This window comes from Canis lupus, chromosome 18 (genome assembly GCF_048164855.1).
Source record: "Canis lupus baileyi chromosome 18, mCanLup2.hap1, whole genome shotgun sequence".
Lineage (NCBI taxonomy): Eukaryota > Metazoa > Chordata > Mammalia > Carnivora > Canidae > Canis > Canis lupus.
The window spans coordinates 31,679,697-31,692,862 of record NC_132855.1 but is presented as its reverse complement, the minus strand read 5'-3'; the positions used below and the strand labels follow the sequence as shown (position 1 = coordinate 31,692,862).

The following is a 13,166-nucleotide window of genomic DNA, read 5'->3' as shown; positions in this document are numbered from 1 at the left end:
AGTCTATGTCCTATGGGTCTCAGAACAAATTTGGAAAATTTTTGACGACTCACACGCATAATACCAGACAAAGTTTTCCTATTGTGGGGTGTGTGTGTGGTGAAGGGAGGTTCGAAAATTGGATATGAAACTAAGAATTTTAGACATTTATGTGTCTCTGAAAAGGAGGGAGTGGCCAGCATTTCATTTCCTCCCCAGGACTGAGCTATGTGAAGGCAACTCTAAATGGATCTCCAAGGTGGGTCTGAACAATCGGAGAACACAGATATAGTTCACTCCCATATATACTGTATATAGTTATTGAAGAAGCAGGCAATTTCACAGCTACTCAGCACAGAGATGGACTAAAAGGATCCAATGCACCCAAAAGTGGATCGGAAGAAGGGTCTAGGGCACCACTAGAGAAAATTAAAATGTCCGAGAATACACCTCTATTTAGAAGATATTTTTATAATATAAGTAAAAAAAAATGTTGCAGCTGCAGATTTTTCATCAAAAGAAGTCATCAAGTCTGGGAGGATGAACTTGGGTTAACTATCCCATTAACAGGAGAACCCTATGGAAGTAATTGCTACTTCTCTGATGGATTGAAAATAGATTTAATAGAACTTTCACTGAAGCTTTCTGAGTTCAGTAATATTCTTGACTTTTGAATCAAAGTCAGTCTACATAAAACCTGGGGCAATGGAGTGGTGGGAAAAACATGCTAGCCTCAGTCTAGCTCACCTCAAAAATTTTTTTCAGCTTTCCTATTTTTCTTTCTCATATCTTCATCTAAGTTTATATCTGAATAAACATTTGAAGGCATGAATGCAGTTCTTCTATCTTTATTATAACAGATAAAGGTTTGCTCTCCTTCCAATCCAAATTAAGTGACTTATCCTATGATCCCCTATCCTATCCTATGCCGTGGCCCCAGGAAGATCCCAGAGACTCTCAAGCAAGCATACTAGGATGCCCATCAAGCTGTCTCCAAAGCATGAGACAGCTTCCAGATGCCTTCCACTGTGACAAGAATCTATGTTCACTGTACTTATGTCCATACAGAGCAAAGCAATGGAAAGCCAAGTGAAAAGATCATAGTTGTCAAAATGGTTCATAATAATAGCCAAATGTGATGTAATATCTTGAATAGATACTGTCCACCTCACCTTAACCACCAAAAAAATCTATAAAAGGCATTTTTACATGCTTTTAAGCATTTGAATATAGACAGGATAATGACTAGTATTATGGAATTACTGTTAATATTCCTAGATGTGATAATAATATGGTAATTTTGTAGAAAACTGCCTTAATCTTAGAAGATGCCTGCTGACATATTTAGAGATATAGTATCATACTACCTGCTATTTATTTGCAAAAGGTTCAACTTAATAAAATATGTATTTCTCTATGTATGATGGCAAAATAATAACAGAGGCTGGGGATATATTGAATTCATGTGGCCTGATGTCACAAAAAGCAGAAACCATGTCAACTCAGATAATAAAAACAAAACCCTTTTCAGGCATTCTCCCCTCCCTCCTCAAAAGACATAGTAGGATGAAATTAAACCTTGGCTGGCACTTTGCTACCACTTGTATGGAGAACTGAGAATATATAGACATTCATGCTTGTAAGCTTCTTCCTTTGTAAGGTAGTAGGAATATTGGGCATCGAGTGAGAATGAGCAATGTTGGCAGTGAGGTAGTGACCAGAAGAAAGTAAGGGAATAGAGTAGAGAGAAAGTAGAGAATTTGTGTCTACCTCTCTGAGAATGGGAGAGCAGATGACATAGAATGAGTAACAGAATCAAGCAAAATTCAGAATGCAGTGAGGCTAGAAGTCATAAATATGTAAGAGAGAAAGCCACCAGCTCAGAGAATTTTCTCCAGTAACACTCAGGCATCTTGAGAGCAACACTAAAAATTCACTCCAGGAATAGGAGTGATGAAACAATGTATATATAAGCTTACTCATAATCAAGATGTGCAGACAAAGAGTATATATTAAATTAACAAGCCCATCAGTGGCTTACCCTCAAGTCATAATAAGAAAACTATGGTACCTCGAAAGGAGATAAGCAAGCAATTCATTACAGAACAAATTGAGATATTATATTACTTCAATTATACTCTTTTGTATATGATTTTTAAACATCAAGGATGAACAGAGTAAATGTTTTAGTTTTTTGAAAATTATCATGAGTGTATAATTCTAAATGTAATATATTTTTAATCAAAATTAATACAGGAACTGTATATTTGTATTTAATCAAATGTGAGGTGTGACTGCAGAGGAATGTGATTGATTTTATTTAATCAGTATCATTTTAATATTAAATAGAATACACAGTACAGATAATTAGTTTAAAAGATGCATTTGTCTTCAGGGCACTTATTAAGTTCAACCGAATACCAAAGAATTTTTGAAAATCCTATTATTCTAAAATACTGAGATATTTCTTGTCTTTATAGTTTCTAACATGTAATCATTTTAAATTGACAATTTAATCCAAATTGTCACAGGACAAAGAAAACCCTTTAGTGGAGAGATTGCTGGAGGTTTGAGGTAAAAATATAATAAGAGCATAGTATTCACATTAAAAGGGTCATTAGTTATTTCAAGACTAAAGCAAAATTAACAGAATTACACGCTATAACTATATAGGAATGTTTATGTTTTTGAAGAATTACTTTTATGTCTATTGTCTCATTTAATCCTCCCCCTAAACCAAGATATTCCACTTCTCAGACTGAGAAACTAAAAATCTGAAAGATTAGATTACTATCCTAGGAAAAATAAGTATTACTAACAGAATCCTACTATAGTATTTCCCTGTCCCAGGCTCCATTTATTCAAACAAGTTCAATAAGAATTATTTCAGGCTTCTTTTTAGCCACATCTCTATTTTTTAGGTGATTTGAAAATCAAATTATTTTAAAACTGGGAAGTATTGAGAGACCACAATATATATCTGTTTTGCCTGAAAGAAGTGGCTTGAATATCAATAAGGGTTAATTTAACATAATAACGTCTAGTACCCTGGTAAATTAGAGTACCCATATAAAACAATTTTAAATAGCTGCCTTCTTTATATACAGTTAGATCTCTGGGATCAAAAAAGAAGTGAGAGAAAGAAAAGCAAGTTAGGGAAAAGGACAATTTTCTTCCTAAAATAGTACACTGACAGGTTTAAGGGCAGAAGTTTTTCTCTCACACTTGCTAATAAAGTGTATCAAGGGCATCTCTACCAAATAGAAAGTAACCAAGTTTGGTTTTGGTGAATTTTACTGTCACATTCCAGATTCATAACTTGTTTACCCTATTACAATTTTGTAGTTCCTAAGTGTGTACGCCAGACATTTGAACACAACACAATTTTTTTAAAGTGAGAATGAAGTAATTTTTATGCTACAAATAATTTTTATAGCCTATGATTACTTCAATGTATGGCAAGTATGTCAGTTAGAAGGATCATTAATTATTTTTTCCAGCAGCACTTTGACATATCTAATTATAACCATCAAAAATAAAATATTTTAGAAGTCACACGTTATATTCTTACTTAGGGTCCCTTGAATAACCACTTCTCACTTAAGCCAAATTTTTAAGCTTGCACCAACATAAATTTAATGGTAAGAATATGTTTAATTGAGACAATTTCATTACCTTTATAATTTTAAGTGCTCACAGAAGTGCCCATTCCTATTATTGGATTGTTTACACATATTTGCAGAGTTTAGTTCAGAAGATTTTGCACAGAAGGGATTGTGAAGCTCCCTCCTTAATGGAGGTATTCCTGTATGCTTGTATCTAGAAAGGAAACATCCTGAGCCTTCGGGGAAAGTACACCTAGTGCAACGGATATTTGGAAAATTAAGGGGCACCAAATGTTTTCAATAAGAATGTTAAAAATTTATCTTTATAGAGATATCCAAGTTTCAAAAATGGATATCTACATATAAAAGCAATCAGCAACAGTGAAACTGTTTCTAATGTTATTTTTATTGTTGTTGTCTTGCCTACTTGACCAGCGAGTGAAATAAAACCATTAGAAATGTTATCCTACTTAGCTAGGTCTCATAAAATCTTCAGAAGCCCATACGGTTGAAGAGAGTTCTTCAATTTATTTTTAACTCTGTTCCATAGTAAAAATATGTGTATATTTACATAATTGTAAAATAATTTCACAAAGACCACCTACCTTATATGCCCTACTCTCTGATATGTTTTATTGTCTTCTCCACTTCTATTCCCTTCTATTTCAGTAATGGCTATTTTTTTCCATTCCTTTTTGAAATGCTGATCTAAATCCCCTAAATAAAATCATGCTTCACTAATTGTTAGGGAATTCAGCATGGAAACTAAAAATGGGTTTAGAACATTGAATTTGGGGAGGGCTTGTATTGCTTGTGCCATCTGCATGTTGTGTGATTTTAGGTAAATTTCTTAAATCTCTCTATGCTTCACTTTCCTCATATGTCTAGTAGGCATGATAACTATAGCTGCTTTCAAGATTAAAAGGGCATCTAACAAATTTAAGTTTCCAATAAATAGTAACTGTCTTATTAACTTTAGAACCTAAAAGACTCTCCTAATTTCCAATGCCTGCCTAGAGCTCAGCAAAAAAGGACTAATCACATTTCCTTCATCTCAAACTGTATTTGTTGCTCATAAATAGATGGAAACAACAGATTTCTTTTTTTTTTTATGAAATGTATATGTTAGGGCTGTTACAGGACAGAGAAAGAAGGAAAGATGCAGAAAGGGAGAGAAGAGATCAGAGAGACAGCAACACAGAAAAAGGGAGAGGGAGACAAGAGAACCTAAGAAAAAGGAAAGAACAAAGTCTTCCTTGCAATACTCCTCAGTCCTCAAATGGACCACAGGTATCATAACTATGCCTATCATTTTGGAAATGAATGTCCTTTCATTCAAAGAAAATAATTACATTGAGCAAAGGAAGGATGGGAGCTGATATTTAGAGAATGACTCTAGTTTTTGTGGTTTTTTTTTAAGGTTTATTTATTTATTTGAGAGAGAGAACGTGTGTACGTCCTCTCATGCTCCCCTGAGTGGGGGGAGGGACAGAATCCTCAAACGGACTTCCTGCTGAGTGCAGAGCCTGATGCAGGACTCAACCCCAGGACCCTGAGATCATGTCCTGAGCTGAAATCAAGAGATGGCCGCTTAACCACTGAATCACCCAGGCACCCATGGCTTTAATTTTTGTTTGAAATATTGCAAAATCCTTAAACATCAGATTCAACTATCTTCAAAATATATTTCAAGAAGAAATGCACATGTCTTACTGATTATTTGTGTCAGATAATTCTTCAGAATTCTTACTTTACATAAAGATAATTAATACCTACCTATTTATGAGTACATACCTATGATTCTGTTTGGGATGTTTGGGATAGGAATATGAGTGCAGTTGGTGGTTTTAAATAAAAAAAAACACCCTCAAAAAACCACATGTTTCAGTGTGGCTTTCTAAAATATGGAAAAAAATCACTGTGGGTAGCGAAAGAATATTGATAAAAATATTTAGAATTAAGGCATTAGGCTGCTAAGTTTTCCTTTTCATCAATCTTGGAAAAGACCTCAAATTAAAAAACAAGTAAGTTATAATGAAATTTGTTCTTATCCTTTGCCCCTCTAAATATCCACTGATCTCACACCAAAGCATTTTCTAACCAGGTTAAAGTCCAATTCTGCACTCACATTAGAGTAAGATTCAATTGAGTTAAAATTTTACACTGACTGCCAGTCAACCTTATCATGAACTTTCATTATGTGCATGTAATTAATTGGGTCCAACGAACAATATCAGTACTGAGTTATAGACTCTTTTCCCCCGACCATATAATTAGAATATAATTACCCACAGGATATCAGAATGATGCAAAACCTTTCCTCTAAATGCGCCCTCATTAGGAAACAAGTCTCAATGTACATTTATTCAATCAGTGTGAATTAATTAAAATGTTACTGAAATAAAAGAGGGCAGCAATAAAGAGTATCTGACATCTATTAAGAGACTATCACTTGAGATCTGCATGCACAGTTTATATTTAAACCCATTTAGCTCAAGTAGGAACTTGGCCATGTAATGTTATATACATCCAGCATACTAGGAAATCTGAGTAAATGAATCAGTGTGTGTTAGTGTTTTTGAAAAGAACATAATATGTAATGCACACAAAATCTTAAAGGGCCTGAGTAGGATTCTACTTTATTCCTTGATGAGTCCATAAAGATGTTATCATTACACAGGACAAATCATGTTTAACTCCCAAGTATCCAGGAAAGTAGTTGTTCATCCCATACTTTCTATTACAAATCTAGCATCTCTATTTTGCTATGGCTTAGGAGAAATTGATCAGAAAAGCCTAGATTTACCAAAGAATTAATTATTATTCTTTTTAATAAAAAAATAACCTCCATTACTTAAACTAGCTCAAGGCATTTCAATAGCATATTTTCTTTAGGCAGAATATTCATATCTACCTAAGACTATATTCTTTTTAAGAGGATGCATAATATAATATATTCAGATTATATAAAACATGGAAAAAAACAGTAAATGCATAAAGAAACCAAAGGGGATATGCTGCATATCCCATAAGACGCTGCTGGTTCATGGAAAAAAATTCTTCCTAAAAGCTATTTTTCTTGGTTTCTCTAGTACTTGGCATACTGTCATATGCAATCAAAGATTACTGAATAAACTAACAAATAAATAACCCTAACACAAAGGAATATGTACCAATATTCAAGAACAATATCATAAAGAATAGCAAAAATTTTAAAAAGCTACATGTAATATTTAAAGTAAGATATGCAGAGATCTTCAAGTTTTCTGTTATTATATAATTCCTCAGTTTTAGGTTGTGTAAAACAGTGCTGATAATAAATATTGGGCATTCATTCTTACATATAAACAAGCACCACTTTAAAATGGAAATACCGATGAGCACCAAGTTATATAAGGATATTTACAAATTGCTACTTTTCATATGCTCTTCAGGAACAAACTCTAATAACCAGTTTTTAAATTATTAATTAAAATTTTTAATTATTAATTAAAATAATTAAATTATTCTTTTAATTTTTAAAAAAAATCTAAATTAATTAATTTTAATTATTAACTAAAATGACTCCATAAGATCATTTTTAAATGTTCTGAATGTATGTTATACTTTTACATTCAGGTATTAGACTGGTTTTGATAGAAACCAACATATGAAAGAAATAATGAACTCATTCTAACTAAGAAGGAGATTGTCTCACACAGGTCTGCTTTATTTTTACATAAAATTTTCTGTAGAATTTCAGTGACAAAGACATGTCGCTCTAATTTTTTTCTGAAGATGCTGTGATTTGAGTAACATTAACTAACGGTAAGCATCACATACACAAAAAATACTACTAATAGAATATGAACAAATTTAGAGTTACATTTAGTAGGAAACATCAATTTTCATTTTCTGAGCTAGACTAAGAATGAATATTTATGATACTTTACATAGACTACTGTATTGCTTAAGCTATCTTTTTTAAAAATCAGATTTTGAATATAATTTGATATCCAAAGAAAAATGTCTTGATTATCCTTAGAATTCTGAAATATTTCCTTTAAGCTTTCTACCTGCAGTGCCACTTTATTTTAAAAATTAGGCATTTTACAGTACCATCTATTGGATATTTTATATAACTACAATAACTTAACAATCTCAGATTTTCTGAAATTTAGTAATGATTATAAAATACTTCAAGTGCCACTCCAGAAACACAATGCTCATTAGATGTCCACTAATATTACCTCATCTTCACATACTTTAGACTCAATTTTATTAGCTTGTAAGAATAAGATTTATTTACCATGTATTATGAATGATTTTTTAAAATAAGCCTCCCTGCCACATACTCATTTTAATTTGTTATATGCTACTCATGTCACTGTCTAATGTATTTTCTTCTTGACTCAAGAGAAAGTAATAACTGATGGGGATAAAAAGAGACATGTAATTGTAATTTATTAATTCAGTAAATATTTGTTGAGCATCTACTATTCATCACACTGAATTAGGTGCTAGAGATAAAGAGATTTACCCTTTTTGTGTGAGTGGTGAGAGTGGAGGCAGCATTGGTCATTGAGCAGAGAAAAGAGCTTCACAAGAAATATTTTAAGTTCAGCTCCTAGTGTGATGTTGAAGCCTCTATGGGATATCCAGAGGAAATTCACAAGGTGAAGCTGAGTATTTGGATCTTGAGGGGTCAGAGAGAACAAGGTTACACAGATGTATTCAAAAGTGGTGGTTGTACTCATGGAATCAAATGAGCTAATTTGTAGAGAGCATAACGACATAAGAATATAGTTAAAAATGGAAAGAGACCCATATTTAAGAATTAAAGGACTAGGAATTTAGCAATATGGATCAAGTGTGGCTAGCAAGGTAGAATAAAACCTAGATGAAACATGTTGGGTGAATGCCACGGTATGAGAACGGAGCCCTTAAAATACTCTCAGTGCTGCAGGGGATTCAAAAAGAGGATTCTTGAAAAGGGGGTCTAGTGGATATTGTTGGTAGCCCAAAGCGGAATCCTTTGTCACCTCGCCAGAGTACCTATCTCTAATTGCTATGAGTGTGGACTGCTGAGAACTCCTAATTGTTCCATTTTCTGAAGAATTATTCTTTATTCCAGGAGTGGCTCTCCAGGGAGCAAGCACCCACTACTCTGGAGGAAGTCACAGCTAATGAATGAGTGATAGGGGTTAGAAAAAGCCAGCCCCTTGTTTTAAGAACAACCCCTTGTCTTCAGGCCCCTTGTCTTATGGCCTTTTATAGGCCATACCCCATGGTATGATTTTATGCCAGAGCTCTCAAAGTTCAGGCCAAGGCTTACATTCTCCCTGTGACCTCTTCCTTGCTTAAAGCCCCTTTTCTTTCCTGCTTCCTCCCTCTCTTGCAGATGGTTTTATAAAGAAACATTCCTACCTCTATAAGTCACAAACAGCTAAATCCCTGGTTCATGCTCTACTCCTTGGGAGTCCAACCAAAGAGTGCTTCTGGATTTGTGATGAATAACAAGAACAGTTTCCCACCCATTTTATAGTCAGGAATTGGAAGAAGTAAGGAAGGAGGAAAGTAAGTTGAGGTAGAAGGAGAAGGAAAATTTGACACAGTGAGTGTACCTTCACAGCTGCACATACTTATGGCTACATTAAGAAGTAGACAAAGACCACATCCGTTTACAAATATAGAAAAATAGCAGAAAGGAACAGCTAAATCTTTAATATGGGTTTAAGGGCAAACATACTACCAAGAGTAGAAACAAAGTAGTTCCAGTACTGGACTCAAATTGTGCTGTCCAGTGCTGTCTAGTGCTATCTAGTGCTATCTATCACAAGCAGGTTAGGTTACACCTTATTTAAGTGTTTCAATTGTAAATCAGTGAGTCGATATATTATTACATATTATGGCAAATGCCATGAAAGGAGAAAAATGGGGAGAGACGCAGAAAGTGCCACAATTTAAGAACTGGAGGGATACAGGCCTTTGTGACTCAAGGATGGTGGAATAATGGTAACTAAATGGAAGAATTCAAGAATAGTTGAGGTTGGGGTGAAATAGGAATATTATAGGGAATAGAAAATGCAGGGTGAGCTGTATTCCTCCAGGACTTGGGTTTCTGTGGGCAAATGAGGCCAAATTGGTTAAAGCTTCTGTGAGTATTAGCAACAGAATTTGAAACAATGTATTTTATCATCTAGACTGGGAGGTGAGGAGTGAGTATGGCAGCCTCAAAAGAACTAAACAATCCTTAGTCTACAAAAAAGGGAAACAGAGTTGAACTAAGGGGAAAAAAAAAGTGAGTCAAAAATCACTGCACTGTGCATGAAATTGGTGTATAGATCAAAAGTTTTAAATGAATCAATTTTTGTTCAGGTTTCAGGTTGAAAGTGGAGAACAGTAAATTATATTTAATAGTAAAACAGAGAAAGGCATGCATATAAATACTTCATGATCACCACCACTTCATCTGGAATCATTAAAACCACAGGTTACCTTTACAAGGTGGAATTTGTCCTTAAATACCTAGTGGTGAAGGGACCTGATTTTTATTGCACTCGAAATTTAAAAGTTAGAAGACAGACAAGATATAAAGTATTTATTTCTACTGTGATATAGTTAGTTCTGAATATATGCCCCTCCCTAACCCCAATCTTCCTCTGGAGGAAACAAGCAGAAATATGAATACAGAGGTTCCCATATTTGGGAGCATTTATGCCAATTTCTGGCAATTGTTTTCTGGCAATTGTGTCTCACCAGATAGAAAAAGTATGATGTCTGACTTGTTTTAATTTGTTTTTCTCAATTATTGATAAGAGTTAAGGTTTTAAGTTACTTTATGGTTATTTGCATTCATTTTACAAAACAAGGCATTTTGTTATGATGCTTATGTTTGCCTTGATTTATGAATTTTGGTCTTTATCATTTTAAAAATAATTTTTGGATTGGTCAAGTCTATCAACATTTTCTTTAATCTTTTCCTTTTAGAAAAAAGGTAAAAGGCAAGAAAAAAATATTCTATAGGCCAAAAATAAACATTCAATCCATGTTTGATTTATTTTGGAAAAGGTATAAAGTGGAGTTTATCTTAATTTAGTTTCCCATATGGCTATGCAGAAATATCAAACCACTGATCTCCATCAGATTTAATAGGTGACCTTCGTCATATACTGCATTACTACATATAATTTACTATGTTATAGATTTTTTACAGGGTCCTTATATTTTCTAGAGGCGCTTACATTATTTTGATCACTGTAACTTTAATAAGCATAATCCTAATATTTGTTAAAAACAGGTACTTCCTGGGATGCCTGAGTGGCTTAGCAGTTGAGCATCTGCCTTTGGCCCAGTGCGTAATCCTGGGGTCCCGGGATTGAGTCCCACTTCAGGCTCCCTGCATGGAGCCTGCTTCTCCCTCTGCCTATGTCTTTCCTCTGTTTCTGTGTCTCTCATAAATAAATAAATAATATATTTCTTTAAAAAACGAGTCCTTCCTTATTGGTATTCTTTATAGTTCTAGGAATTTATATTTGTACATATTTATTCATCCAGGGAAAATGTGGGATCACATTATGTAATATATATATATTACATGGGAATCATACTAAATAGATAAGTGAATTTGAAGAGATGTAGGTTCTTTTTAGCTTAATTTTATTTTCTTCATTATACTTAGACTTTAAAAAAAAATCTTAATTTTTTGTTTAAGGATAGCACCTTATTGCCATTCTCCTTTCACTAAAGGAGATTTTCTTAATCCTCTCTTTCAAATTACTGATTCAGTGTCCTCAAAGTTGATTCTCTCCTATATAGACACTGATATACTTCAGTTTCTGCTAAAATATTATTTTTTTCTCTGCATCTTTTCTTAACCTTGTAGTTATTCCTTTTAAGTCAGTATTTATAAAGTAGATTTTTCTTTAGTATTCTTGATCATGTAAAACAATTGCTATTAACATTTTCTTCTGCTCAATACAATAAATCTTCACGTATGAGACCCATCTAACTTAACTACAATGCTTGTTTCTTTTTCTTGTGGCAGAATTATTACTATTTTATTTTGGCAACAGGTAGACTTCTTTATACTAAAATGCACTTTGGCCATAAGCCATCAGTCTGCATTGACAGTTGTTATAAAAAAGAAAAACCAAAGGAAACAAACACTACTATGATTACAGCAATATTGTTGAGCCGTAGTGCCTTCCCGATACAATTTGGTATGGAAGAAATTAATCTGAGATCTCAGTAACAACAATAACAATAAAAAGTCTTTCCGCTAAATGAATGATTTGTTTTTATGTTGTCAAGACTGTCAAGACTGTATTTCCCCTCTTTTCATATGGATACTAAGAAACTCAGGAACAAATCTGCAAACTACCTCTGTCAATTGTTTTAGAATATTAGTGAATTTTTAAGTCTAATTTGATTTTGGTATAAATTTATTGTTTTAGATTGCTGCTTAGTTATACAAGCTGCTTTTATTGTTATTGGTAATAAATTGTAGAATAATTTAATTCATTAATGGATAATCACATATTCTCACTTTTGAATCAGGTACATAGAGGGTATTCTTTATTTTATCCTATTTCCTAGATTTTAGCTTTCAAGTATCTTTCATCCTTCTTTAGATAAAGCTCATTTTTGCCTATATGTTTTAGACTTCCATCAGATTTTCAATTAATTAAACTTCCAGTTTATGTCATATCAGGCTTTGTTTTTGCTTTTCCATAAATCATGACAAATTAACAGAGTACAGGTTTGTTTCCTTAAAATAGTGATATAGAAATATTATAGAAATGTATTATCTTTGCAGCTCTGTTTAAAAAAAAAAACTAAAAATAATATTTTAGAATCCTAAAAATAACTCTACCATATTCATTTAGGTAGAAACAAATATAATTTGCCACAATATAATTATTTTTTTCTTCTAGATTAGATCTTATTTATAACTATACATATTCTATATTACAGCCTAAGATACTACAAAGACAGGTTCTTCAGAAACCCCTGAAATCAATCTAACTAAGACAATGTAACAGATAAATGGTTCATCTCACAAGTGTAGATGACGGAGTCATAACTTAGTGATGCAGGTTCCTTTTCCCATTTCTTATACTATGTACATTTAAAATATAAATACATGAATACTCTGCCCAATTAAAATGGATATACACATATTTTATAAACATTATAGGGCTTTAGTGCTTAACTGTGTTCCTCACTGGAATTTGAGTCAGAAAACCATTGGCAAAAAATATAGGAAGGTTCAGAATTTAATTTTACACATTTTTAAAAATAAATAAATAAAAAGCAGCCATCTTTTATGAATAATACCATAAAAATGAGTCTGAGTTAGATTTTCAAAGTATGGAAAAATTAGATTCTTTTTTGCCTATCATTACTATGATGACAATTATGAATTGATCTATAATGAATATTAATTAAATGAATATTAAGTAATGACATTGATGAAACATTTATTGAGCACTGACAATGGGCTTTGTCCCCACTCTTTAGACAAAAAAGAAAATTGCACAGGCACAAACCCATGGTACATTACATAAAGAATTTCAAGAAAATAGATGACTTCAGTAACTG

At 33.0% G+C, this 13,166-nt stretch overlaps 1 protein-coding gene across 8 annotated transcripts in view; it reads right to left on the bottom strand.

Moving 5' to 3' along the window:
• Positions 1 to 13,166, bottom strand: part of DGKB (diacylglycerol kinase beta) — a 694,510-nt gene that overhangs the window by 451,990 nt on the left and 229,354 nt on the right. The gene's annotated exons all lie outside the window — the stretch shown is intronic.